This window comes from Somniosus microcephalus, chromosome 11 (assembly GCF_052327205.1).
Source record: "Somniosus microcephalus isolate GS21.2 chromosome 11, FLI_Smic_1.0, whole genome shotgun sequence".
Taxonomy (NCBI): domain Eukaryota; kingdom Metazoa; phylum Chordata; class Chondrichthyes; order Squaliformes; family Somniosidae; genus Somniosus; species Somniosus microcephalus.
In genome coordinates, this window is record NC_140997.1 from 77,925,144 (window position 1) to 77,949,867 (window position 24,724).

A 24,724-nucleotide genomic window follows, 5' to 3' on the forward strand; every position below is an offset into this window, starting at 1 on the left:
CAGTTTGAATCTTTGAATAATAAATGTAGGCACTTTGCACTTGCCAGAAGATAAAAAAGAAGCTTGAAATTACTCATACAAACTGATTCACTGGATGAAACTGACAAGAAACCACTAAAACTAATCTGCTCTGACAGCTGTGAGTGATTAATGCTGATGCCTTTAAATAACGTTGTTGGAGCCAGCTTCCATCAGCTGTGCGCCTGCTCTCCCTGTCGCTGTCTGGTTGAGGCACAAAGGTAAGTGGCCAGAATTAATTTTGCAGATCGGGTGCCCAGTGAGCGTTGCACACTCACTGACGTCATGATCTGCCTGGGGTTGAAGTCCCAGGCAGTACCTCGTACAGGAGATGCAACAGGGGGGCCGGATTTGCCATGCGCCGCTGGATTCGCCTCGCCCCAGCGCTACTGCATCAGTGCCCCAATACCATCCTCTGCAGGCGCTAACGGGAAGCGCTAACCTATGGAATTTTCCCCCCATACTGTGTGAGAGAAGAAACAAGTAACCTGTGGAAAATAGTGTAATTTACTGCAGCTCACAGACCTTAGCTGAAATTAGTCCTGTGCTAAAACAATGTGAAGTAAATATTCCGCTTTGGGTGCAATCATCAATCCAGGCGCAAATTGCATTCAAAGTTGTGCTGGTTTTCCGAATTGATTTAATGTTCAAGTTTCCACTCAAACTGATTTGCATAATCACAAACATAAAATCATCCATGAACCAGCGCAATCTTGCAGCGTAATAGAACGTAATTTTTTTTTTAAAATTTGTATTAAAAAATATTCCTTGATATATTTAAGAGCGGTAACCTGGTGCAATACAACTGAAAATGGGTTTATCACAAAAAATAAGCATTTTTAATCAGAGTGTCTAGTCCACCACCTGTGATTTTAAATAACTGCAAATGACTTAAAAAAATTAAAAGTTTAATTGGTGTACAGTATTCAGTTAGTAAATTTAATGTTTTTTTAATATTTAAAAGCTTTTAAAAAGGTGGCTATTAGTGCCCTTGCGCCTAATAAAAAGCTTAATTTTAAGAGCCTCCTCCAAGGGATGCAAATGGGTGCAATTAGTGGAAATTTTTTATGGCGATTAATTTGATCAGGGGTATGGCCGGTTTTGTGGGCAGGGCCGGCTTCAAGTGCGACATCTTTTTAAAGCACAAAAGATCGCAGTTTGCGTTGAACGTAACTTGCGCTTGAAATTCCGTGATTGTTTGCACTGGTTTGGTCGATTTTGGGGCGAATTGACTAGGAATAACAGTGCAACTGAGTGGAAACTCTAGCACTGTGTACTAAAGACACTGAACTAACCCAATTACCTGCAGGTCTCAAAATTCACAAAAATAACAGAACGGAAACAATGGTGAATAATATTAATTCCTTTCTGTTCTATTTAAACTCTCCAAACTCTTGAGGTTCAGAAACTCAATGGAATAAAAAATTGGCAGAGATGTAAAACGGGCTACCGATTCGCTGTCACCTGGATTACACTATTGCACAAAGTCAAAATCTACCCCTAAAAGGCAGTTAAAAAAAAGGAAACTTGGAGCTGCAGCATGACGGGCCCTCATTCTAATATATGTTCATGGGATCAGTTAGGGCTCAGTGGCTGGCTCACAGGGGCGGCCAAAAGCACAAAGGAACTCAAGGATAGCGCTTTTATAGCGGAAATAGCTTCTTCACAATTTTCGTATAACATTGGCCCTGAATTTGCTGTCGGAGGCTTCCCGCGGGAAAATGCCTCCGACCCGCAAATAAAATCTGGGCCTACCTGGTGGTCCGGGAGGTACGGAGACTCGCGGTCCCGGGCCTCCCCGGGTATCCGCGGGTAGAGGCCCAGGTATCTCGGGAGGATAGGCGAGCGCCCCTGGGATCACGTGGGCCAACCCAACAAATGAAAGAAGGAAGATCCCCATTCATGCTTATGCTGATTCCATATCTACAGAAACCCCATAAGCATGAATGGGAATAGCCCAAAAAATCCACCTAGACATCAAATACATTGAAAAAAATCACATATTAAAATTAATTAAAATGCCATTTAATTAAATATTTAGAACAAAAATTTAATTATTTTAAAAATAAATTTAAATGTTTAAAAGGGGTTAAAAATAAACATACCTTATTGGACAGGTTTTTTTAATGTATAAATTATTGAAAAAAAATTATTTTAATTTTTCTTAAAACTCTTATTCTGGTAAAAACAGGCCTTACACCTGTTTTTACTAGGCGTAAGAATTTCACGGGCATTCGCCGGGCAGAAGTTGGCCAAATAGCGCAACCCTCTGCCCGCGGAGGCCCTTTTCCCGGGGATGCATTGGATCTGTTAATATTCTTGACAGATCGCAAGTTCCGGGTTTTTGCGCATGCGCTTCGGCGCGAATACCCGGAACTTGCGCAGCCCTTACGGGCGCATATGCACCTCGTACGCACCCGTCGGGGCTGCAAATTACGGGCCATTACAACCAAAGAACATCGTTTAATAATAGTTTACAACTTCAAAGCAAACATGTATCCTAGCTTGACTCTTACATTTAAATCTATTTTAAACTTTAATCACTGTCCTTAAACTCACTGACCAAAACAAGTCACTGGCCTAGAAATCGGATCATTCTGCGCCCATTTTTGAGCACTAACTGGGCACCTAAGCCTCCAATATGGCGTGCAGGAAGAGTGCGCTCATTACGAACTGGAAATGCGCCGCCTGTAATATTGGCTTAGGCCAAAAAATTGGCATCCAGGGCCCGCGCCTGAAACAGGCATTGGGTCCTTTGCTTATGCAAATATGGGGCCTAATGCTTGTTTAAGGCCTCTTGTGCAAAATTGGGTTGGTCAAAACGCAGGCACTGCGATTGCAGGAGCGTTCCTCCTGACTCCACATTAAAACCACGAATCGCTCGATGGCGACGCAATGACCGAAATTCACAGCCTCTTCGTTGTTGATGTGCTGACTCCCATCAGGTGTCCGCAACTCGCCGATCTCATTTAAATGAGGCCCACTATCGGGGGTGCCTCAGGTCTACCCGTTCAAGCACAATGATCAATCCCTGTGCCCGGTTCTTGCCGGCAGGCCGCGCAAACAAATTTTCAGTACACTTTCTGTAGATATGCAATTTACATTTTCTGTCACGAGAACCTTGGACAACACTGGCATCCAAACATCGGTATCTCAAAAAAAAGGAGCTAAGAAAGATGTTAATGTCACTTGAATAAATTATTGGACAGAAGAGTTCAGCTATCAGCTCCTGTGACATCACCACAACATTGTAGCAGCAGGTAACATACCACTACTTTTCTCGTTAGCAGTGTGTATTAGCTCCAACAGCCTTCTTCAGTTGGTCCAAGTTTGCATTATATGGACCCAAGACGTCAGCAATTACTTACTGTAGACATTTATGCGGTTAGCATACAATTTGCAAATGGTTTATAGTTCAGCAAACAGTAAAATCCTGAATATATGTTATACTACCCTCAAAAATGTACCAGATGGGGAGTAGAGAATTAAATTGGCAGGGATTCTTAGCTGGCTCCTTCGCTCACAACCAAAGATCGCACTTCACTGATCATGACTCCAGAAGCTCTCTCAAAATAAATCTCTTTATATGGGCTGCGCTGGAAGCTCAGGCCTTTGTTTGCGATGTAGCTTATGTTAACAGGTTAATGTTGTGCTGCCTGTCAGTTGCCATGAAATTAGCAGGGCAAAATCAGCAAAATAGGAAAGTCATTAGCTAGACGCTCAGTGTAAGGATGTTTTAGGAGGCTGGAACGATTGGTCGTGCTATTACAAGGTTCAACACTTCATCAACTGATTCAGTAAAATCTGGAAACTAATTTTATCCTCCTCCTTGGAACCAGAAAGAGAGCTCAGCAGGATGAAGTTGGACAAATTAGACCTTCCACTGGCTAGTGGGAATGACATAGAATATGCCACCAGAGTTACGTGGCTTTACTGTATTTCTTTAGCTACTAAGAAATACTAGTATTTCTTAGCATGCTCGCCTCTGTGTCAGAAGGTTGTGGGTTCAAGTCCCACTCCAGGGACTTGAGCACATAAAGCTAGCCTGACACTCCAGTGCAGTGCTGAGGGAGCGCTGCACTGTCGGAGGTGCCGTCTTTCAGATGAGACGTTAAACCAAGGCCCCGTCTGCCTTCTTAGGTGGACGTAAAAGATCCCATGGCACTATTTCAATGAAGAGCAGGGGAGTTATCCCTGGTGTCCTGGCCAATATTTATCCCTCAACCAACATAACAAAAACAGACTGTCATAAATCGCAACTTCTACAAGAAGTAACTCAGGAAGTACTACTGGATGGCCAGCTGAGGGCACCGTCTGAGGAGTATAAATACTCGGGCGTGTGCCCAACTTGGCCAGAGACAATCTGGAAACAGGAAGCTAGTGACTACTAACTAGACCTCCATGTTTTGTTACAAGTCGATTAAAGCCTTGCTTTATGTGCAACCAAGTGTGCAGTGAGTCTTCATTACGTCACAGACTATTTGGTCATTATCACCTTGCTGTTTGTGGGAGCTTGCTGTGTGCAAATTGGCTCCCGCGTTTCCCACATTACAACAGTGACTATACTCCAAAAGTACTTAATTGCCTGTAAAGCACTTTGAGACATCCGGTGGTCATGAAAGACACTATATAAATGCAAGTCTTTCTTTTTTCTTTTATATAACAGTCAGTAAGGATAGACTGTAATTAATCATACGTAAATGAGTTTAAGAAGTTCCAGGACATGATCTTCCCCATTTCTATAATCATCTGACAGCAAATATGCTTCTGGCAGGACAAGATGGCTGAGGGCAGTTTACACTTCCTCCAAGATAGAATTATCACCTGGCAACTAAGGCAACAATTGACTGTGGCAAGCAGATTCAGTCATGGAACTTTGGCAGGCTGCCCTGGTGCTTGAATCAGCATTTAATCGACTGCGATGCCAGAGTTGTTACAATTAGAACACCAATCGAGTTACTGTTGCAAAAGAAAGCCTGAAGAAAACACAGGGCAGTTTTTCCATCAAGAAATCTTGAATTACATCAGTGAATATGATGGAGGCGCTCATAATGTCGTTGTGCTTACTGCATTATATCATCAAACTTTTTGTACTGCAATGAAGAAAGATCCTTAAGGGAAGAACAAGAGAGGATGGATGTCAATGGCTGGGGGATGTGGTGGCTGTTTGATACTAATGTGAATGAAAGTAGAATATGTATTTGCATGTAATATTGAAAAATGGTCTGCACATAATCTGATAGGCCTGACGCAATGATGGACTATGTTTGAAGCAAAACATATACACAAGTCAAAGAAATCTCAGTAAGTAACCAAGCATAATTTATTATATCCATAGGAGATCGGGACATCAAACATCTCTCAGCTGCTGCTGCTTCAAATATATTTTAAGTCTTGTCTTAACTTCAAATGTTAATGTTTACCTTTGGCTGAACAGCTCAGTTAATGACCTATACAGAAGATCTCAATTAGAAGAATTACGAGCACTTTTACAATATTTAAATAGGACAAAGTTCATCTTCAAGTTTCTTGACAGCAATCAGAGATTTACTTACCTGCTCTACAAAGACTCTTTTGATGTAACATACGCCTGGGGGATAACACTGTTCAGATTCAATTTCTATTCTTACATTGAGAAATTTAAGTCAGTCTATCCCTCAAATGTTCTTTAGAAGAAAACATGAAATCCTAACTTTCCATCTGTTTTGCTTCTCATAGGTACTTTATCCTCAATTGATGGACCGGATGTGTCTTTCAGCGTACTGTGTTATATACATAGATAATAATATAATACTCTGTCTTCAGAAGGTCCTGTAAGGCAAATGACATATTCTAAACTGGCACAATAGTTTTATAGGCTCTGATTTCATGCTCAATATAGTATTATAGAATTTCTTCATTTAGATTTATGGGGGGAAAAATTCAGTATCGACCATTTTGGGGCGCTAACATCGCCTGGGCACGAACTTTAGCGCCGGCAACTGCGAAATTGAGTTTCAGCACCCCAAGAGAGAGGTAGAGCGCTAATTCAAGCGCTCCACTTCCTTCTTAGGGCACTAACCCCGAATATCAGGGCGGAGACTTCAGCAGTGCTGCACACTGGGCCATGCAGCCCTGCCGTGTTCAAAGGCTCCTTCCCTCCCTTAAAGGGAAGGGTCATCGCTGCAGGCTCTGCAATAGAAAAATTACCAACCTGGACCACCAAGGCAGCTATGATGCAGCAGAATGCTGGGCTGACTGATACAGGAAACCGTGAAAAAGACACCAACACGGAAGGTAGTTTTTTTCCACTCACCTTGGCCACCTCGCCTTTAATCATCGCCCCCGAAGCAGCCGGCTGTCCGATGCACACCTCCTGCAGCTGTCGGTGTTTTCGACCAGCGCTGCTGCAGGGGGCGGAAGTCAATTTTGGGTCCGGGGTGCTACCGGCTGATGCGCACAGCGATGATGTCACGATCTCTGGGTGAAGGAGATCGGGGCGCAACTCCGTAGCGTCACCGCAAAACTCCCGCCGAATATGGCGGGAGTTGATGTCAGCGTCGCGCCCGGTCGCAAAGCCATTTGCGAACTGTAAGCACCCCCCCCCCCCGCCGGGGGCCCTAACAAGAGGCACAAAGGCACCCAATTTCTCCCCCATAATGTTGTAAACGGCTGAAGCAAAATGTAAGCAAAATCAAGAGCACCTTATTATACCTTATCTCAGAAATATCTCCAAATACTTCTAAACATGGCAATTTCTACAACATCATGAATCCTAGTGGAAGTTGGCCTGCAATACTGTGGCTCTGACAACAATTCGTGCTTCTTGCTATGAGCAAAGGATCATTGAATTTACCCTATAATGAAGTAAAGTGATTGTTATGTAGGCAACTACACAGCAAGGTCCCAATAAGAGCAAATTGATGAATGATCAGTTTATCTGCATTTGGCGGTGTTAAATGAGGGAAGATCATTGGCTAGGACACCAGGAGAGCTCCCCTCTGAGTGGAAATACACCGTTGCATGCACTGTACTTTCACGGAATGGTAATTTTAACAGATTGCTTTCATTATACTTTTCATCTCCCCAGTCTATTGCTCCCCAAAACCAAATGATTGCTCCACGAGGTGTTATCTATGGCTCAGTGGGCAGCACTCTTTCCTCTGAGTCGGAAAGTCGTGGGTTCAAGTTCCACTCCAGGGACTTGAGCTCAACATCTAGGCTGACACTCCAGTGCAGTGCTAAGGGGGTGCTGCACTATCGGAGGTGCTGTCCTTCAGATGAGACGTTAAACTGAGGATGCGACTGCTCTCTCAGGTCGATGTAAAAGATCCCATGGCACTATTTCGAAGAACATCAGGGGAATTCTCCCCGGTGTCCTGGCCAATGTTTAGCCCTCGACCAACATCAATAAAACAGATTACTGGTCATTATCACATTGCTCTTTGTGGGAGCTTGCTGTGCGCCAATAGGCTGCCGTGTTTCCTACATTACAACAGTGACTACACAGCAAAAGTACTTCATTGGTTGTAAAGTGCTTTCCGGTGCCCTGAGGTTGTGAAAGGTGCTATATAAATGAAAGGCTTTGACCACGAAATTCGGTAGGTTAGCGCCTCCTGTTAGCGTCTGGCGGGGGTGCAAACGGGGCGCTAAGGGGTTAGCAGCCAGCCGCGGCGAATCCAACGCCTCACACAAGCTTCAGTGGTGAATCAGTGCTGGCACTATCTGTTAGCGCCTAGGCCTCTAGCGCCTCTCACATGGTGACATCAATGCGTGTGCAACGCCCCGTTAATGGCCCTGATGCAAAATTGTCTTCCGCCCCCTGCTTTAGCACCTCGAGTCGACAACACCAGCAAGAGGAGGCGCTGTGCACTCGGAAGTGCGCTGCAGGAACGGTAATTAAAGTGAATGCTTCCGTATCGCTTGAACATCGCGAAAAAGGCACTTTCAGTGATCGCATCATTTATTATTTGCACCAGTCTGCTGCCTGCGCAAAAGTTTTTACACCTTTTCCTCAAACATCTCCAAATGCTGCACTTGCTGAAAGTGATGGGGGCGGCAATGGCAGTCACCCAGATCGCGTTGAAAAACACCACTGATGACTGAGGTTATACAGCGTAATTGGCTCTTGCCTTTAAGAGATGGAAGCAGCCTGTGTGAGTTAAAGAGTGCCGTTTGGACTGCGCATGACCTTCATTATCACTCTGCCAGTAGCGCCCCGCTCTCAGCGGGTTAGCGCCCTAAGTTAGGAGTGCAGCGCTTGACTTAGCACTCCACTCCCCTCTTGGAGCACTAACAATGAAATTCGCGGGATTTGACAATGATTAGCGTCTGGCGCTAATTCTTCAACTTTTAGGGGGAAAAATTTGGTTGCTTTGCGCCTCCCGTTAGTGCCCTAAGAGGGCGCTAACGGGGTGCAAAGCAACTAGCGCCCGGGCGCAGTGTCGCCAACACCTCCCGTGAAATTCAGCGGGAGGTTAGCAGTGGCAGTAACATCATCGCCATGCACAGCGCCCCGCACGCGCCCCGGCCACGATCTTCGGTAGAGCCCCCTGACTTACCACCGGACGCTATGTCCAACCGGGTCATGGGGGCCTACCTGCGGCCGGGGCGGCGCTATTTAAAGGCGAGGTGCCGGGCGGCCATTTTTGTTGCTGGCCGCCTGCCAGCGTCTGCCTCCGCTCCTGCCCTCGGCCTCCTGACCCGCCCCCCTGCGGAGTGCCGGCTGCGCTCCATGAGCCCGGCATTTCTCTTGAATGCCGGGCTCTCTTGCCGGCACTCTGATCCCCGGTGGCCCAGCTGGGCCCCAGGTCACGCTGCGCAAGGCCCCTCCCCTTTAAGAAGGGGAGGAAGGCCTGCAATACTGTGGCGCGACGTGCCGCAGCGCCATGTAGCGCCACGATATTCCCTTGCAGCGGCCCAAGAGGGAGGCGGGGCGCTTCCAGTAGCACCCCGCTTCCCTCTTGGGGCACTACCACTCAATTTCAGCTGCGGGGGCGCTAATTTTTCCGGGGTGCTAAAAGTAGCACCCCAGCGAAGTTAGTGCCCCAAAGAGGGCGCGACTCAATTTTTCCCCCTTAAAGTTTTAGTGCCCCAAACAGGGCTAGACCGAATTTCTCCCCCAAATTTCTTTCTTCTTTCTGCCCTGTCAGGACAGGAGGCTGTTTTCCCTCTCCTAATTTTCTCTACTCTTTTCACGATAATTTTTTTGGTGTTGTATTCAAGCAATGTTATCATATCACATGCAAAAGTTATTGGACAATCTCTGGATCCCTGCCCCCACTATGTGCGACAGGCCGACACTATCCAATTTCTACCCCGATATGCAACTTATTTGAATGTAAGCATGTTATGCCTCAAGTTTAATATATAAAAGTATGTATTAATTAATTTTTTTTTTAAAAAGACTTACTCAATGCACATGAAATCCCATCATGGAAACATCAGCTTGTGTTTCAAAGTTGACTCCTATTTTAAATTGATTTATTTGTAAATGTGATGTGTTGCACACTGTATAAAATGCACCACAAATACTGATGACAGCCCTATAAGTACCAATCAGAGCTGCATTGAATACAAGGAAATAAGGAACAAGTTTCAGCAATTTGGCCTGTTTAGTCCATTCCTCTTTCATTCAAATCATTGAATCCATGTCATAGCCTCCATTTCATTTTAACCCCTATTCAAGTGAGAATTCTGTTAATTTGCCAATCCTGAAACTTGACTTACCTTTAAAGCAGTTGGTTTGTCTGTCTGTCTGTCTGTCTGTCCGCTATACACTCAAAAGTTATAGAGCGTACCTACACACATGTTATATCAAAAGAAAGGGGAGTCTAATAGGCGTATTTACTTTTTGGTCAGGCAAAAATTGTTCGGACACTATACAAAAAACGTTCAAAAATCCTCAAAAATCCACTCATTAGCGGTTGACCAATCCTACCGCTCATTAGCGTTGAGTGATGTGATGGTTGACCAATCCTACAGTTCAGTGACCTGATGGTTGACCAATCCGCCGTCTGTGGGCAGGCCTAATCCTGCAGCCTCCCGAAAATTTGCCGCCATTTTTTTAATCCCCACAGTGATAGCACCAGCCAAACAAACCCCCACATTGCGGCTCCGGGAGCGGGAGGTGAGTTGGAGTCACTCGGGCCGGGCCTCACAACCGCTTGGCCCGAGACACAGAGTGGGCGGGGGAGCGTCAGCGGCCATCCATAAACCACGCTACCCGCGGCACGGTGGCTGGGCGCACCGGGTAATCAGCTGGGGTCCGTCTCGGCCCTAGAGCCCGGCCGGGCCTCAACTGCTAGGCCCCGCACGGCCACCGCGGCCTGGCTCAATTTTCAAAGCCCTTCCCCGGGTGCCAAAAGAGGGGGAGGGAGGGAGATCAGAGGGGGAGAGGTAGAGAGAGGGAGAGAGAGAGAGAGAGGGGACATACATGGGCAGGGAGAGAGAGGGGGGAGAGAGAGGGGCAGGGAGAGAGAGGGGCAGGGAGAGAGGGGAACAGAGAGAGAGAGGGTCAGGGAGGGAAAGAGTGACACAGAGCGCAGGAGCGGCAGCACCCAGCCGTAAACCGCGTGGCCCAAAAAAGCCCTGGCAACGCCAGGCACCCCCAGCTAGTATATTATAAACTAACAGAGTAATGTTGCTATCTGTTGGTTGCTTCTGACATTTCAGTGAATGTTCCAGAACTTCTCAAAATATACTAATTTATATAACTGTTTTCATGTAATTACAGCACTAGGCTTTGTTACATTCAGCAGGGTGGTCTAAGTCTGCAGGTCTGTGTTGAGCGAGTTTTCCCTATGACTCAGCTATGTGGGACTGGGAATTCCTGCGCAGTTGCTACTTAAAAAGAAATTGGCTTTGATACCTAAATTACGATGAGCTATTATTTTTATTTAATTTCTCGAACACCAATTATAAAACTCAAGTAAAACTGTGTGTGTGTGTGTGTGTCTACTGGGAACCCCAACACCAGAGGCCATTGTACGTACCTATATCATGAGAGTAGCATGATAATGCAGCACCTTCGACCATGGGTGGACCATCTCAAACATGCTACTACAAGCAGATGGCAGCTATTTTCCCACAAGGCGGTGGGGGTGGGGGGGAAACGTGGAGGAGCTGATCACTATGGGCCACTCACACACGAGCAGCTGGCTTGAGAGTCATACCGATAAATCCCTAACAACAGGTCTCTTGCTGAGGGGACCAGCTAACGATAGTGGTTCTGTGAGACTTCAGGAGTGTTAAAGGGAGAAAAATAATTAAAATAGCTTAGTTAAATAAATACAAATAACAAACTAGACTTGCAGCTCCCATCAACAAAATGTTACTACAGTATTTCTATTCATTTGTGATTTATGTCACAGGCATTTCATACGATATGAAGGTACTGTTGGATTCAAAGGATCGAAGCCTCAAGAATCAGTGTCTTCCACCTTTTAAAAGAAGATTCAGGCTTAATACAGTTTTGCCTCATACTAGTAATATATTAATATAAAAATTCACAGATTTGTTCCAGTCACTCAACAATATAAATGGTATCTATAAACAATGTTTGGAATTAAAATGGTCCATAATGGTAAATATTTGTTTGCCAAATTAAACTTTACAATGATTGATAATGTCTCTTATGTGCAGATTAATAACTGGAACAAATGCTGTTAAATAACTGTTCCATGAATGTGCTACTGTCCTCTAGTAACTGACCTTCCAACAACTGACCCTGGAACCTGATCACTGCTTTCTGCACAAATATTTAACTTCAGTTTAACAAGTTCAAGAATCTTCAATCTAAAGTCCCTACTCCAGCAGCTACCCACCTCATTATACTACCAGAAAATGGATGTAAAATAACAGTGCACAGAATCAGAATGAAGTTGTTGTAACACAATGGCCTAGAAGACATTAGACGTTTTCCTTCAGCTCGAAGATATTTTGCCCTGCAAGTTGCTGGAGTTGTGAGTTGGTAACTGGGCATCTGGGACCTTGGTGAACGACAGGACCAACAATCAATCTCCTCAACCACTGAGATTGAAAGACTGAGAAAGAAACAATGGAGGAGGAAGGTGAATTAGTCAAATCATGTACAGAAAGAGAAATAAAGAGAAGGAAAGAAAATTGGATCAAGAGAGAAACAAGTGACAGGAAGGAAAAGTAAGAAAAAAATTAAAAAACTTAAAATGTAAATTTTTTTAAATCTCTAGAAGTGAGGCTCTACAGGTTCAATTGTTCCCTTTCTGGGCTGGAGAGGTTGAGTGGCATTGCAACAACATAAATCTAATCATTTAAAAGGTACTTACACTGTTAAGTACTAGCCTTAATTTTCTGCAGTGAGTTTAACTGGCAATAAATGTGAAAATGCAGCAATTTTGTGAAACGCATGGGACGGTTGAGGGCGAGCTGCTGTTTTAGTGGGGCTAACGGCGGAGCAGTGCAAGTCCTCCCACAACTTGCGGTGATTCACAATTCCCGAGGAATCTCTTCCTTGCCACAAGTCGCTGGGCGATTTACACATGAATAATGTTGAGTGCACTAAACTCACCATTTTTCAGTCACCAAAATCTGGGCTATTGTGTTCAGCAATATCAAAAAACGCAGCCTAAAAGATTACAGAATTTTGTGTGTAAGTGAATTACGCGCATAAGCACAATATGCCCAAATCTCCTCGATCTTTTATCAACGTCGATTGATCCGTCTGCCCCAATGCATCTCCAACTACATTCACGGCCTCACCGTCAAGTTACAGAGCCTTCAATGCGAGTTTCCTGCAACTGCGCTTGTTCAGATCGCAGCCAGATTTTCAGGCACAGCAGGAAAAAAAAACATTTCTCTGGTGTTTTATTGTAATATTTTTAGCATTTTTTTTCAAATTTATCCTCACTGAGACCTACACTGTATTTTCTGTTTCTTTTAATGCATTTTGATGGCAGCAGTTATAAGTCATTGACGTGCCTCAATAACTTCAAGACTCGAAGTTAGCAGAATAAAACAAAGGCTTTTATTAGCAAAGAAAGGATGCCGGTGGCTGCACCTAGCTTCACCTGGCGTGCTGCTGTTCTACTGCAGGACAAGCCTGGACTTGTCTTAAGTAGGGCCAGGTATGGGCGGAGCCGACACACAAAGGGGGCAGTGCCCTATACACAATACAAGGTACAAACACCGGAGCAGGCAATACAATATATACAGTTAACTACAGAGTCTGATGAATGACATATTTCATCACATTCACCCCTTCTACAGATTTAGTCTGTCCGGGGGTGTGATAGTCCTCTGTGACCGACGTAACGGTTGCGGTGCCGCGGGTGCCGGCTGGGTGTCCCGGGTGGTCTCCTGGGTCTCTGCCGGGGGCGCCACTGGGGTTGTTGACGGAGTAGGTGGTGGGGGAGTAGGTGGTGGGTGTACCATTGGCTAGTGTTCTTCCGGGGGTGATGAAAAATTAGTGGGTGGAGTGGGTGGGTAATAGTTGTTGTGGTTGTTGTTGTAGTCATTGTCGTTGTTGCTGTTGTTACCGGCTGGGGCGAGGTCTTTTATGGACACAGTGTCCTCCCGTCCGTCGGCGTGCCGGACATACGCATATTGTGGGTTGGTGTGGAGCAGGTGCACTGGCTCCACGAGGGGATCCGTCTTGTGGCCCCTCACATGCTTCCGCAGAAGTACCGGACCTGGGGTGGAGAGCCATGACGGTGTGGATATGCCTGAGGTGGATTTCCGGGGAAACACAAACATTAGCTCATGAGGCGTGGCATTAGTGGCGGTACACAATAGTGACCGTATTGAGTGGAGCACATCTGGGAGGACTTCCTGCCAGCGGGAGATAGGGAGGCCCTTGGTCCTTAGAGTTAGGGTGACTGCCCTCCATACTGTCCCGTTCTCTTGCTCCACCTGACCGTTACTCCGGGGGTTGTAGCTGGTGGTACGGCTCGTGGCAATCCCCTTGGACAGCATGTACTGGCGTAGCTCTTCACTCATGAAGGCCGCCCCCCTATCCGTGTGGATATAGCTTGGCATACCGAACAGGCAGAACAGGCTGTTGAGGCATTTAATGACCGTGGCGCTGGTCATGTCTGGGCAGGGGAAGGCGAATGGGAAACGGGAGTATTCGTCCACAATGTTCAGGAAGTAAACATTGCGGTCGACGGACGAGAGGGGGCCCTTGAAATCTAAGCTAAGCCGCTCAAAGGGCCGTGTAGCTTTGATTAGGTGGGCTCTATCAGGGCGGTAGAACCGAGGCTTGCACTCAGCGCAGGTGCGGCAGTTCCTGGTCAGAGACCGAACTTCCTCAATCGAGTAGGGTAAGTTGCGGGACTTTATGAAGTGGAACAGCCGTGTGACCCCTGGGTGGCAGAGGTCGTTGTGGAGGGTCTGTAACCGATCCCCGGTGGCGTTGGCACACATCCCTCGTGAGAGGGCGTCGGGGGATTCGTTAAGGGCCCCCGGCCGGTATATGATGTCGTACTCGAAGGTGGAGAGCTCGATCCGCCACCTAAAAATCTTATCATTTTTAATCTTCCCCCTCTGTTTATTATTGAACATAAACGCTACCGACCGCTGGTCGGTAAGTAGGGTGAAGCGTTTGCCGGCTAGGTAGTGCCGCCAGTGGCGCACTGCCTCCACGATGGCTTGGGCCTCCTTTTCCACGGAGGAGTGTCTGATCTCGGGCCCCTGGAGGGTCCTCGAGAAGAAAGCTACGGGCCGCCCTGCCTGGTTGAGGGTGGCCGCCAAGGCAAAGTCAGACGCATCACTTTTCACTTGAAAGGGAGTGTTCTCGTCCACTGCCTGTAGCGTGGCCCGCTCAATATCCTGCTTAATGCTTTTGAAGGCAGCATGGGCCTCAGCAGAGAGCGGGAAAGAGGATGCTTTCAAGAGGGGACGGGCTTTATCGGAGTAGTTAGGGACCCATTGGGCATAATACGAGAATAACCCCAGGCACCTTTTCAGGGCTTTGGGAGTGTTGGGCAGGGGCAGCTCCCGTAGGGGGCGCAATCGGTCGGGGTCTGGTCCGATTTCCCCATTCTCCACCACGCTGCCTAGTATGCAAAGGCACGTGGTGTTGAAAACACACTTGTCCTCGTTGTAGGTGAGGTTGAGTTTTTGTGCGGTTTTCAGAAACCTCGCGAGGTTTGAGTCGTGGTCCTGTTGGTTGTGGCCGCAGATGGTGACGTTGTCGAGATAGGGGAAGGTTGCCTGCAAGTGGTGGTCATCGACCATGCGGTCCATCTCCCTCTGAAAGACCGAGACCCCATTCGTCACCCCAAAGGGGACTCTGAGGAACTGGTAGAGGCGTCCGTTTGCCTCGAAGGCGGTGTACGAACGGTCCTCTGGTCTGATAGGGAGCTGGTGGTACGCTGACTTGAGGTCGATGGTGGAGAACACCCGGTATTGGGCGATTTGGTTCACCATCTCGGATATGCGGGGTAGCGGGTAGGCGTCTAGTTGGGTATAGATGTTGACTGTTTGACTATAGTCAATCACCATCCGCTTCTTCTCGCTACCCCTCACCACCACCACTTGGGCGCGCCACGGGCTGTTGCTGCATTCAATAATGCGCTCCTTCAGGAGCCTGTCTACCTCGGTCGCGATAAACCGCCTGTCCTCCCAGCTGTACCTCCTGCTTTTGGTCGCTATTGGCCGGCAGTTAGGGGTAAGGTTCGCGAATAGCGAAGGCGGCTTTACCTTCAGGGTAGCCAGGCCGCACACTGTGAGGGGCGGCTGGGTCCCACCGAAATTGAGCGTGATGCTTTGGTGGTGGCACTGAAAATCCAGGCCCAAGATCACGCTCACACATAAATCTTTCATAATTAACAGTTTAAAATTATTATATACAGTGGCCTAGAAATTGAGTGCCCTTAGCGCCGATTTTGCGGCGCTAGAGGGCCTAGCGCTGCATTTGGCGCCGGCGCCGAAATTGCCTGGGGCCCTTACGCCGCGGTAGACCGGTAGCGCTGCGCCGGCACCGATGACGTCATCGGTGTGCGCAGCGTCCCGGTTGCCATGCCGACGGGCCCCAGCGCCGAAATTCAGTTGCGGCCGCCTCGCCCGTGACAGCCGCAACTAAGACTCTGGCAACAGAGTCTTACGAGTCTTTGCGCCGGCGCATTAAAGGCCCCGCGGCGGCCGGCCGCTTTCCCGCCGGCCGCCTGGCCGCAGCTCCCTCCCCGGACTTCCCCCCCCCCCCCCCGGAACAGAAGCAAGCCCGGCACTTGTCCGAGGTGCCGGGCTCATTTTTTAAAAGATTTTCGCGGGCCGCGATCGGGTGCAGGCAGCTCCTCCTTAAGGGAAGGAGGAGGCCTGCACTTCCCGAGCCTGCCGCACCGCATCGGGTGCCGCAGCGCCGGAATTGCGGCGCGAAACGGCAGTTAGCGCCGATTTACCGCCGCAAAGACCCTTCAGTAGCGCCGGCAGCCGTTTGGGCGCGGCCCTGCTGAATTTTTGGCGCGCGCAGGGGGACTTAGCGCCGGCACTAACTTCCGGCACTAAAGCCCTGGCTAAGCCAAAACTCAATTTCTAGGCCAGTGTCTTTAACGGACAATCGTACCGCGCAGTAACCCGCAATAGTCGATATCTGGGTTTTGTCGGCCATAGAGATCCTGCCCTGAGTAGGGACTATAGTTAGAGAGAATCGTTGTACCAGATCAGGGTGAATGAAGCTCTCTGTGCTCCCGCTGTCAATTAAACATTTAACCTTGCACCCGTTTACCTCAATGTCCACCATCGATTTGGATAGTGGGTGCGGTCTGGACTGGTCCACTGTGATCGACGCCACTGTAGGGCCCTGATCGGGACAAGATGGTGGGCCACACGAGGCCGGGTAAGATGGCATCCACGCTGTCTGCTCGCGAGATGGCGGACCCCACGAGGTCGGACAAGATGGCGTCCAAGATGGCCGCTCCCACGGCGCGCACGCGGCGGTGGCGGTTTTGCCTGCGGGGTTCCCTCTGCACACCTTCCCAAAATGCCCCTTCTTACCGCACTTAAAGCAGGTGGTGCCTTTCGCCGGGCACAGGTTCCTGGTGTGCTTCGGCTGCCCGCAGAAGTAGCATTTGGTGCCCCGATGCGTCGCGGCGGTCGTAGGGCTTCTGGGGGGAGAGCAGGGCCCCGACGGTGTTGGGCTACCGGGCTGGGAAACAGAGGCGGCGTGAGCCGCGCGGCCTGCCGAGTAGGAGTCAGAGTTCTTCTGAGCCACATCCAACGATCGCGCTGTGTCCACAGCCTGTGTCAGATCTAGGCCCGTTTTCTCTAGCAGTCTTTGCCGGATATAATTATCCACCCCAGTCCAACTCTGGCATCTCCACACCATGGATATAATTAGAGCTAAGGCCTGCGATAAAGGCATCCCGAATCAGCTCGTCTGTGTATACCGTGGCTTTCACGTCTTTGCATTTGCAGTCTTTGCCAAGCACTTTTAGGGTGACTAGAAAGTCCTCTAGCGACTCTCCGGGTCGCTGTGTGCAGGTAGCAAGCAGGTGCTTGGCGTACACTTCGTTGGTAGGCCGCTGATAGTGGGCCTTTAGGATGTTGCAGGCATCCAGGTAGCTGGCGGCGTCTTGTATGAGTGGAAAAACCCGGTGGTTTACCCGATTCTGTAGGATCCCGAGTTTCACATCTCCGGTGGCTGTAGAGGCTGTGACGGCTTCGGAGTTGGCCATAAAGAATTCCAAGCACTGGAACCAGTGTCCAAACCGTGCCGATGCATCCGAAGCATGCGGGTCCAAGTCCAAGCGTTCCGATTTCAAAAGTTGATCCATCGTTAAAAGTTTGCTAATAAAATTGACGTGCCTCAATAACTTCAAGACTCGAAGTTAGCAGAATAAAACAAAGGCTTTTATTAGCAAAGAAAGGATGCCGGTGGCTGCACCTAGCTTCACCTGGCGTGCTGCTGTTCTACTGCAGGACAAGCCTGGACTTGTCTTAAGTAGGGCCAGGTATGGGCGGAGCCGACACACAAAGTGGGCAGTGCCCTATACACAATACAAGGTACAAACACCGGAGCAGGCAATACAATATATACAGTTAACTACAGAGTCTGATGAATGACATATTTCATCACAGTCATATTAAAAATTGGATCGCTTCCCCGACTGCTGATCCGTAAACATGCTGGGATAGAGTTTCCGCTTTGGGTGCAATAGGCTAACCGGACGCGAATTGCACTCAAAATTGAGCTTGTTTTCTCAATTGAATTTTTTGCTCTTGCTCAAACTCTTTTACACCTCGCCGAATGTAAAATCTTCCATGAACCAACGCATTTTAATAAGTCCACCACCTGTGATTTTAAATAACTGAAAATGGGACTTTAAAAACTTCATGGAGCCATTTACAGTACTAGTTTCATTGGTGTACATTAGTCAGTTTCTTAGTAAATTACATTTTCTTTTAATATTTAAAAGTTTTTAAAAGGTGTCTTTGCGCCCCCGAAAAAGCTTAATTTTTAAGAGCCTCCTCGAAGGCCTGCAAAAAGGCCCAGCTTGCAGTGCGATGTTTTATAAACCAGCGCCAAAGATCGCGAAAACTCGATTTGCGCTGGACGTAATTTGCGCTTGAAATTCCTCGATCTTTTGCATTGGCAGGTTTCGGGTGACGTGCGCGGAAAAAACCAGCGCAACCTAGCAGAAACTCCAGGCTGCTGTGCCTAATGTGTTTGATGATTGAATGAGTTGAAACTTGAAGGAGTAGATGGTGTGAGTTCGGAGTTTTCCTTGGGCCCCGATGGTTTACAGTTTACCAGAAAAATTACTTTGTTTCACGCTGCACCTAAAATTCTGGGCTTAATTTTGCATCCATTTTAAACCAGCACAATTGCAAGAAAATCATGTGCATGACTCATTAGCCTAAGGGTGGAGATATTCTAATGAGCTGAGATGAATTCAGACAGAGGGTTCAGTAGACAGGGGTACAAGAGCAAAGAAAATCAGGCATAACATAATTATGTGTGTAACTTGCGCCTGTGTTTCCTCGCTCTTTTACGCCGAGTATTTGCTTTACACATGTCTCTGGGCACAAATACACAGGAAATTCAACCCCATAATGTTCCCACCAACATACAACTCATACCTCTAGATTCACAAGTCATAAATACCTGCATAAAGGTGATGTATGCAATTTTACAGTAAGTCATTACCTGAGTGGACCGACTCAAAGGGAAAAACAAAGCAGAAAGTAACTAAAATAGGAAGTAACTAAGCATTTAAATGTCTTATTTTCAGCTTGGATGCATTCCTGAGATTGCTAAGAATACTCAAAAAGAAAGCTCAAGTCAAAGTTAGCCATGTTAAACATAGAAGATAGGAGCAGGAGTAGGCCATTCGGCCCTTCCAGCCTGCTCCGCCATTCAACGAGATCATGGCTGATCATCCAAACCCTAGCACCCGGTCCCTACACCGACAGCCATCCCACCCAAGCCCTATCCCCGTAACCCCACGTATTTAATCCCCCCTAACACTAAGGGTCAATTTTTTTATCATGGCCAATCAACCTAACCTGCACATCTTTGGACTGTGGGAGGAAACCGGAGCACCCGGAGGAAACCCACGCAAACACGGGGAGAATGTGCAAACTCCACACAGACAGTCACCCGAGGCCGGATTTGAACCCGGGTCCCTGGCGCTGTGAGGCAACAGTGCTAACCACTATGCCAAGCTAAGTTATTACTGGAGCAGCTAATACTACTGCACTCCCGGCTCCACATTCAGGTGAGAAGTTTTGTTAAATTTACCTTTTTGGTGGCAGCCTGCAGCAGCCCCTTTAAGGACTGCTGTTTAGGCCGCTTGTAGACCTGGCTTTCCTGAACACAGCTGGCTCAGCACCAGCTGCTTTCAGGGCAAACCAATTCGGTACAGGGTGCATCAAACAGACCGTAGTCCCCTGATTTGCATCTACAATGGATCTAAGCCTGTTTCAGGTGCAGTGCCTTTGATGCCTGTAAATATGGCGGGCGGCACACTTCCAGCTCAGAATGTGCATACACGCACCAGCCGCCATATTGGACGCTTTGGTGCCCGTGTCATGCCTGTAAAATGGCCGCAACGTAATCAAATTTCTAGGACAACAGTACAAATCTTTGCAAAGTTGTGATTTCAACTAAAGTGTATTTTCAATTAAAATGGAAATGTTTATTGGAGCAGATGTAACAGATAAAGCAATAATGTCAGATAACTGAGCAAACCCCAGCTGCTGTTGACACAGTTCCTTTAACGCAATACTAGAATTATAATCTCAGATCCCTATGGCATTTTGGTACAATATAAAACCTTCACAAGGCACCAACCGATTATATTACATGAAGACAGTTTCTGCCCTGTGGAAACCTAATCTGGATTTGGATCTCTCCAATGATCTGCCTCAGTAAGATCAGGAGATGGTCAGACCTACCTGAAGTGTAGCAGACAAGACTGAAATCATGCGGATTAACGACACGTTGCCAAAAATCATGGTTTTCTCTAAGGCAGCATCTTTAGCAAATCACCTTGCAAAGAGTGCAATGGCTCCAAATTGAGAAAGTATTGAAATATTAAAGAGATTATATATCTTTATTGTACAAAATAAGGGCGGTATTAAAAATGAAAAAGAAACCTAGCCTATAACACAGTCTTACACATATTGGAGCCATTTAACAAATGTCACAGTGTACAAAATCAGACTGTTGAAAATATACACATAACAGAGTTTTAACTAAAGGGGAGGATATTGGGCCAGTAATTCCAGTCCCAACGCGTGAGTACGGATGGGGTACTCACGCGTGGGCCCGTTGGAAGTGCCGGATTTCAGCATGCACAGCGCATGCGCGGGAAACCGGCATTTCCTCCAAGGGTTTCAGAGGTCCAACGCGTGCGCGCAGGACTCTGCGCGCGCGCGTTGAACTTCCTTCTTTTTGACAGGTTTGCCCGTGTGCAAGGGCCTAAACTTTTTACACATATAAAAAGGAGGCGTAAGGGCTGGATTCTTGAAGGTAAGCGGTCTATTATTTAAAATGATTACATTTTTTCCACAGCTTCATTGTTTTTAAGGACTTTACAGTAAGGTAAGTTTATTTTTAGACCCGATTTCTTAAAAAATTATTTTTTTCAAAAATTTTATTAATTGTTTAAAATAGTTTTTAAAAGTTATTTATAGTTTATTTAACTATTGGGATGTTTTTTAAAATGTTATTTAAAGTTAAACTAGTCTTTTGGGCGCCCGTACTTTTCATGAGTTTGACAGTTCTTACTGTCAAACTCATGAATGAAGTTTCCCCTCCCCTGATTGGCTGCAGAGTGCTCACCTGATCCCAGCCGGCACATCGCACTAACTACGCCGCTGGATCAGGTAAGCACATCGCGCCGACATCTGAACCGGGCCAGTGACAGGAATTCCAAGCAGGCCCAGGCTTCAGATGTCGGTGCGCAGGGTGAGTGCACATCGGGGGCTTGCACGCGCGGCAAGCTCCCGATCCTAATTTCTGGCCCATTGTAATTTTAACAAAAATAAAGTTATTTAAAATAGGTGCTGAGGTACTAAATGTGCTTTAAATTATAATTACTTTTAACTAATAATAACAGGGAGTGAGGGTCCTAACGCTCAATTGCTTATTTTGTGGAAAAAAACAAGCGGTTATATGTGTTCATGAGCTGCAAATTGTGGTAGTTGTTTATGTGTAAAATGTATAATTCAAAGGTTGCAAAGATGAGAGTAATTTATGCCTTGCATGCATGCAAAATCAATAAATAGCTTATGTAAAAATAGACTTATTTCTTATTTCTAGGCATTACTCTTCCACACATTGAGTAGGTGAACAGTCAGCTCAAAGGGGGCCAAGTTCAGATCTCAGCCTTTGCTGGTAAACCTATTTGCCTTCAATCAAAAAGCTTTGCAGGTCTTAGCTGTGCTGTTGTATGAAGCACATTTTGCATCAGTGGAGAACTACATTGCTGGGAAGAGGGAGCAACTCTTAACATGTATCCTACAGGCCCACAGAGGCGCAATTCCTGTGGCTGAACAATGGGTTGACATTGGTGGTGGCCATGGAGAGGTCAATGACCAGGACTATAACCCAGCCCTTTGGCTGAAGGAAGATGAGCTGCAACAGAAAGCTTCAGTGAGGGCCTAGAGCATTCAGTAAAATACATTAATTATTTAACAAAAAGCAGTTGAGATATCAATAAAGTTAAAGGAAACATACCACTTTCATACATAACTATTGAAATGTAAAATATTCTATTTTGTTACGGTAATGAAGACACATCATATATTAAGGACATAGAGGAATGCCTGGAATGACAAAGGGACATTAAGACTATCATCTTGTACAGATAACATACAATCGATGATGAACTTTTCTCCACCCATCCAATTTCCTAAGAGAAAGCTCTGCTTAAAATTAAATTGATTCCAAAAGGAAATAAAGAAAAGCTCCAAAATAGTCAGCTATCCTCACATAACTATTCTTCGTTGCCGTTCTGCGGTCTTCCAGCCAGCACCCTTTTCCGCCCATTATGTGGCGTAGGGTACTTGGTCATCTGAGCCAACCCAAACCCCATCACAACAAATTCCATTCCCAAACAGATATTTGTTGAGGCCCTTTTAGAAGGAGTTAATCATGTCTGTTTTACATGTCTGCAGGATGGAGGAGGCTCTCCTAACCTTATGTTTCACTTAACATTCAGTCATTCAGTTATGCATTCACAGTCCAAGTAAAATAGCCTGTTTACACTGCTACCATCTAACTCCCTCAGAGTTTTAAACATTTCAATCATTATATAGTATTACATAGTATTTACAGCACAGAAACAGGCCATTCGGCCAAACAGGTCCATGCCGGTGTTTATTTTCCTCATGAGCCTCCTCCCACACTACTTCATCTAACTTTATCAACATATCCTTCTATTCCTTTCTCCCTCGTGTTTATCTGGCTTCCCCTTAAATGCATCTATACTATTCGCTTCACCCACCCCTTGTGGTAGCGAGTTCCACATTCTCACCACTCTCTGGGTGAAGAAATTTCTCCTGAATTCCCTATTGGATTTATCAGTGACTATCAGATATTTCTGGCCCCTAACTCTGGTCTCCCCGTAAGTTGAAACATCTTCTCTATGTCTACCCTATCAAACCCTTTCATAACCTTAAAGACCTCCATCAGTTCACCCCTCCGTCTTCCCTTTTCTACAGAAAGGAGCCCCAGCCTGTTCAATCTACCCTGATAGGTAGAGCCTCTCAGTTCTGGTATAATCCGAGTAAATCTTTTTTGCACGTTCTCCAGAGCCTCTATATTCTTTTTATAATATGGAGACCAGACTGTTCACAGGACTCCAAGTGTGGTCTAACCAAGGTCCTATTCAAGTTTAACATAACTTCTCTGCTTTAAAATTCTATCCCTCTAGAACTTAACCCTGGAGTACTGTGTACAATTTTGGTCTCCTTACCTAAGGAAAGATATACTTGCCATAGAGGGAGTACAACGAAAGTTCACGAGATTGATTCCTGGGATGGTGGGACTGTCGTATGAGAAGAGATTGAGTAAACTAGGCCTGTATTCTCTTGAATTCAGAAGAATGAGAGGGGATCTCATTGAAGCATACAAAATTATTACAGGGCTTGATAGGGAGTCTAGAACCAGGTGCCACAGCCTCAGGATAAAGGGTAGGCCATTCAGCACTGAGATGGGAAGAAATTTCTTCACACAGAGGGTGGTGAATCTTTGGAATTCTCTACCCAGAGGGCTGTGGAGGCTCAGGCATTGGGTATATTCAAACAGAAGTCGATAGATTTCTGACTAGTAAGGACATCAAGGGACATGGCAATAGGGCTGGTGAATGGAGTTGAGGCAGAAGATCAGCCATGATCTCATTGAATGGCGGAGCAGGCTTGAAGGGCCCAATGGCCGCCTCCTGCTCCTATTTCTTATGTTCTTAACCCCAGTGCTTTGTTTGCTTTTTTATGGCCTTAATAAGCTGCATCGCAACTTTTAGTGATGTGTGTATATGTGTACCTGATCCCACTGCTCCTCTACATCATTCAGACACTTATTTTCCAAGGAGTATGTGGTCTCATTTTTCTACTAAAATGTACCACCTCATACTTTTTTTTATTCATTCAAGAGATGTGGGCGTCGCTGGCAAGGCCAGCATTTATTGCCCAACCCTAATTGCCCTTGAGAAGATGCTGGTGAGCCGTCTTCTTGAACCGCTGCAGTCCATGTGGTGAAGGTAGTCCCACAGTGCTGTTATTTAGGGAGTTCCAGAATTTTGACCCAGTGACAATGAAGGAATGGTGATATATTTCCAAGTCAGGATGGTGTGTGTCTTGGAGGGGACCTTGTAGGTGATGGTGTTCCTATGTGCCTGCTGCCCTTGTCCTTCGAGATGGTAGAGGTCGCGGGTTTGGGAGGCGTTATCGAAGAAGCCTTGGTGAGTTGCTGCAGTGCATCTTGTAGATGGTACACACTGCAGACACGATGTGCTAGCGGTGGAGGAAGTGAATATTTAAGGTGGTGGATGGGGTGCCAATCAAGCAGGCTGCTTTGTCCTGGATGGTGTTGAGCTTCTTGAGTGTTGTTGGAGCTGCACTCATCCAGGCAAGTGGAGAGTATTCCACCACTCTCCTAATTTGAGCCTGTAGATGGTGGAAAGGCTTTGGGAAATCAAGAGATGAGACACTCGCCGCAGAATCCCCAGACTCAGACCTACTCTTGTAACCACTGTATTTATTTATATTGAAGTTCATTTGCCAATTGCATGCCCATTCTGCAAGT